This window comes from Callospermophilus lateralis, chromosome 4 (assembly GCF_048772815.1).
Source record: "Callospermophilus lateralis isolate mCalLat2 chromosome 4, mCalLat2.hap1, whole genome shotgun sequence".
Classification (NCBI taxonomy): Eukaryota; Metazoa; Chordata; class Mammalia; order Rodentia; family Sciuridae; genus Callospermophilus; species Callospermophilus lateralis.
Genome location: NC_135308.1, coordinates 161,767,244 through 161,772,622, shown reverse-complemented (window position 1 = coordinate 161,772,622; position 5,379 = coordinate 161,767,244). Strand labels below are relative to the sequence as shown.

The 5,379-nt window shown below is 51.8% G+C and overlaps 1 pseudogene; it reads left to right on the top strand.

Annotated features, from left to right (window-relative positions):
• Positions 1–1,309: 1,309 nt before the first annotated feature.
• On the top strand, positions 1,310–5,010 carry LOC143641650 (uncharacterized; annotated as a pseudogene).
• The last annotated feature ends 369 nt before the right edge of the window (positions 5,011–5,379 follow it).

Here is a 5,379-nt window from a genome sequence, read left to right as displayed (position 1 = left end):
TTTTTGTCTTCAATCTGAAAAGGCAATCTGTCGGTCTGTGTTTCTGTTGAGTGTAACGGCATTGACATTGTGGCATTGTTTTACATTGCGCTGACACAGGATGAAATGGGACAGACTCAGACCACCCCCCTTTCTTTGGTAGTGTCTCATTTTGATATGAGATTCAGGAGAGAGGGCAGGATTTCAGTGTTGAGGTAAAGAAAACTTCAGACTCTCTGTACTTCTGAATAGCCTACTTTGGGCGTTGGATGGCTACCCAGTGGCACTTTTGACTCAGAAATTATATTTCTTGTTAAAACCCAAGTTTTTCTCCCAGGCAGCTCCAGATACCAGACCAGGTGCTATACATCCTGGTCTGGCAGGACTTGGTCCGAAACCCTCCCTCCTGGCTTGTTCCTTTTTTGCAGAGAAATTCTTCAAAGATCCTGGCCCTTAAGGAGGACACAGGCCGTGGCGGCCAGCGCCCCCAACCCGTCCTCCTGCCCCCGAACCCCTTTACCCAGTTCTGCAGAGCGGCATGGACAAGGAACTCCTGTCTCCACCACCGTCCCAGCCCCCTCCCACGAACACCCAGTAACAACCCTTTGGTTCCTGATTCTCGTCCCATTCCTACCCCCGCCCCTGACAGCAGTGTAGGTGGCAGTGGACTCAGGCCCGGAGCGCCACCAAAAGACTCCACAGTCTCTCGGGGTGGCAGGACCCCGGACGAGGCGGGATTCAGCCCTTCACTGGCGGCCGTTGGCCACTGGTGATTGGAATAACTGGAGAAAGCAGAAAGCTAAGTTCTCGGAAACCCATCCTCCGGGACAGCGCTCTCTACCCGCAGCCCCCTGGGACGACCACGGATAGCGGCCGCACACCCTCCGCGACAGAGGGAGGGTTAGGGTTAGGGAGGTCAGAGACCCTGGGGATGGCGTCGGCCCCGACTGACCCAGATGTAATGAACAGCGCCTTTCCCCTGAGCCGCCCAGACAGGACCATGGGACTGCATACAGCTGGAGGCAGGCAGATCGGAACCTGCCCATTTGGCCCGGGTCTACAGAGTTCATCAGGGTTAGGAGGGATGTCCAGGCGGCTGTTAGAGAGGCTGCTGGAGGCCTTTAGACATTCCACCCCCCTCAATCCAGAAACGGAGGAAAACCAGCGGTAGTAGTGATGCCTTTGTAAAGCAGTCAGCGCCAGACATTAGAAGAAAGTTACAGAAGCTGGGCGATTTGGAAGGGGAAACCTTGCAGGACTTGCTGGCCACAGCCCAGAAAGTGTACAACAAGCGGGACTGGCCAGAAGACAAGTGAAGGTGACGGGGGAGATGAGTCCTGGTAACAGCAATAAGCGGCAGCGACACCCTCCCCCCACCAAAGGACCGCCAGAGGGTAAGAGGAGCCCTGCGGGAGGAAGGCAGGATCTGCAAAAGAATCAGAGTGCCTATTGCAAGGGAATAGGTCTAGGGGCCAAGGAGAGGGGAGGCGCCTTTGCCCCATTCTAAGCATGAACAACCCAGATAGTGACTAGGAGAATTGGGGTTCGGCTCCCCTCCTCGAACCCAGGGTAACTCTTAAGGTGGAGGGGACTCTGATAGACCTTCTAGTGGACGCTGGAGCTCAGCATTCCGTCCTGTTGAAACTCCAAGGAAAGGTACCAGGAAAGACATCCTGGGTACAGGCAGCTACTGGAATGAGCCAATATTCATGGACTACCCGAAGGACAGTGGACCTAGGCATGGGCAGGGTATCCCACCCGTTCATGGTGATTCCAGAATGCCCCCACCCCTTGTTGGGAATAGACTTACTTACCAAAATGCCCCATCCAGGTATTAGCTCTTGCCCTGGAGGATGAATACTGGCTTCACCAGCAGCTGGTGCCCATTAATGAAAACATACATTACTGGCTGCAGTCCTACCCTGAGGGGCTGGCAAAGCACAGGCCTGCAATCTTCATTGAGTTAGAACCTGCGCAGACCCAGTCGGGGTTTGACATTACCCAGTGTCCACGGAAGCCGGAGTGGGGATAATACCCCTCATCCGGTGTCTGTTGGAATTGGGGGTGCTGAGACCCTGGCAGTCGGCCTGGAACACTCCTTTGCTGCCAGTCCGCAAGCCCCGGTCAGATGACTGTCGGCCAGTACAAGACCTGAAGGAAGTAAACAAGAGGGTGATGGACATCCACCCAACTGTCCCCAACCCACACACCCTCCTGAATGCACTTCCACCAGAATGGCAGTGGTACCCTGTCCTGGACCTGAAGGATGCGTTCTTCAGCCTGCCCCGGCACCCAAAAGCCAGAAATTGTCTGCCTTTGAGTGGACAGAGGTTGAGAAAGGCATCCGCCGACAACCAATCTGGACAAGACTCCCCCAAGGATTCAAGGACTCTCCAACCATCTTCGATGAGGCGCTGCATGAGGACTTGGTGAGTTCAGAACAGAACACCCTGACTTCACCCTTTTGCAGTATGTTGATGACTTGCTGATTGCCACCAAGACCAGAGAGGAATGCATGCCGGGGCCTAAGGCCTTACTCAGAGCCTGGGAGGCCTGGGTTATCGTGCTTCAGCTAAAAAGGCCCAAATCTGGAAGCCAGAGGTAACTTACCTGAGCTACTTGATAAAGGAAGGACAATGGTGGCTCACGCAAGCTAGAAAAGAGACTGTGCTAAAAATTCCGAGGCCTTGGGGCTGGGGATGTGGTTGGGGCTGGGGATGTGGCTCAAGCGGTAGCGCGCTCGCCTGGCATGCGTGCGGCCCGGGTTCGATCCTCAGCACCACATACAAACAAAGATGTTGTGTCCGCCGAGAACTAAAAAAAAAATAAATATTAAAAAATTCTCTCTCTTTCTCCCTCCCCCACTCTCTGTCTCTCCCACTCTCTCTTAAAAAAAAAAAAAAATTCCGAGGCCCCAGACCCCGCGTCAGGTGAGGGAATTCCTGGGGTCGGCAGGTTTCTGTAGGTCGTGGGTCCCTAGCTTTGCTGAGCTTGCCAAGCCCCTCTGTGAAGCCACTAAGAAGGGCAACAGTTTCAGTTGAACATGGATCAGTCTTTTAACCAAATTAAGACTGCCTTGCTGTCAGCCCCTGCCCTTGGACTCCCTGATGTCACTAAGCCCTTTCTCCTGTACATTGCGGAGCACAAGGGGGTTGCCAAGGGAGTCCTGACCCAGTATCTGGGCCCATGGAAGAGGCCGGTGGTGTAACTGTCGAAGAGGCTAATCCTGTGGGGGCCGGATGCCCACCTTGTCTGAGGATGATTGCAGCCACCTCCCTGATGGTGAAAGACGCAGATGAGCTGACAGGGGACAAGAACTGTACGTCACCACACCCCACACAGTTCAAGGGGTGCTGAGGCAGTCACTGGGTCGACGGCTCAGCAACACCAGACCTCCTCACTTCCAGGGTTTGCTACTTGACCCTCTCAGAATCAATTTCCAGACACCCTCAGCACTCAACTCCTCCACCCTGTTACCGGACCCAGACTTGGAGACACCTCTGCATGATTGCGCAGGAATTTTGGCTCAGGCTCGCGGCATTCGGCATTTGAGAGGACCTTAAGGATCAGCCTTTACCTGATGCTGACCTCTTGTTGTCCAGGTGATAAGCCTGGAGCTTATTGACCTCTGTGGTTCACGGATGGAAGCAGCTTTATCTGAGCTGGTCAGTGGTATGCGGGTGCAGCGGTAGTGACTGAGACTCAGGTGATCTGGGCTCAGCCTGTACTAGCTGGGACTTCCACCCAGAGAGCCCAGTTAGTGACACTGACCTAAGCATTAACGCTGGGTAAGGACAAGAAGCTGACTGTGTACACTGACAGCCGCTCTGCATTTGCCACGGCCCACATACATGGAGCCATCTGTAAGGAAAGGGGGATCCTGACTGCAGAAGGGCAGGCTATTAAAAACAAAGAAGAAATACTAGCCCTAATTATTGCCCTGTGGCTGCCAAAGAAATGAGCCATTGTCCACTGTCCAGGGCATCAGAATCCCAAAGACCCTGTAGCCAGAGGTAAAAACCTGACTGACAAGACAGCCTGGGAAGTTGCCCTTCACAGGGATCCTGTCTTAGTAACCAACCTTCCAGACCCAGGACCCAGACAGCTACCAGACCATCCCCAATATACTAAAGAAGACCTGGACTGGATTCATAAATTACCCAAGAATGGTACCGGGTGGTGGAAGACCGAGTCACACTGCCTGAAAGAATGGGAGAACAGCTATTGCTAAAAATGCACCAGACCACTCACATGGGCACTAAAAGATGCAAGACCTGGTAAGACACACCAAAATAAAGATTAAAGATGCAAATTCTAAGATTGATCGGATTGTAGCTAGTTGCAAAGCCTGCCAGCTGAGAAATGCAACCCAGGACAGAGAGGTGATGAGCCTGGAGCTTATTGGGAAGTGGATTTCACTGAGGTAAAACCAGGAAAATATGGTTATAAATATCTGTTAGTTTTTATAGATACTTTTTCAGGATGGGTTGAAGCATTTCCCACCAAGCATGAGACAGCACTGATGGTGGCAAAGAAGCTACTAGAAGACATGCTGCCCAGGTATGGCCTCCCAGTAATGATAGAGTCAGACAGTGGACCAGCTTTTGTTTCCAAGGTAATTCAGAGTTTGGCTAATGTTTTGGGGACCAATTGGAAACTACATTGCGCATATAGACCCCAAAGTTCAGGACATGTAGAGAGGATGAATAGACTCTAAAAGAGACCCTAACTGAATTGTCCATGGAGACTGGCAGTGACTGGGTGGCTCTCCTTCCCTATGCCCTGTGTAGAGTGCAGAACTCTCCTTACAAAATAGGACTTCTCCCTTTTGGAATAGCGCCCCCTTTGATTCCCAATTTACAGTCTGACTGACTTGCTGAATTTGATGATTACCAGCTTTTGCAATCCCTCAGGGCCCTGCGGCAGGCCCACCAAGATGTGTGGCCACAACTGAAGGTCCTCTATGAGGCTGGACCACCTCTGGAACCTCACCGCTTCAGGCCAGGAGCCTGGGTGTTCGTGGAGAATTGATCATGTCTATGGCAGTGCCTAACGTTAAGGATTGTCATTTTCTTGATTAAGAACCTAAGAACGGGGGCTGAGGCTGTGGCTCAGTGGTAGAGCACTCGCCTTGTACATGCGAGACCCTGGGTTCGATCCTCAGCACCACATAAAAATATATGAATAAAATAAAGGTATTGTGTCCAACTACAACTAAAAAATAAATATTAAAAATAGAACCTAAGAACCTATAGAATGAAATTGTATGGAGTAATTTGAGTGAATAAAGCGTTGAAAGGGGCAGAAGTGTGTGGACATTCTTTATTTCCCCCCTCGACTGCATATGTTGTGATTTTGCCCCCTCATGACACCTGAAAAGACCAAAGAGTGTTGAGGCCT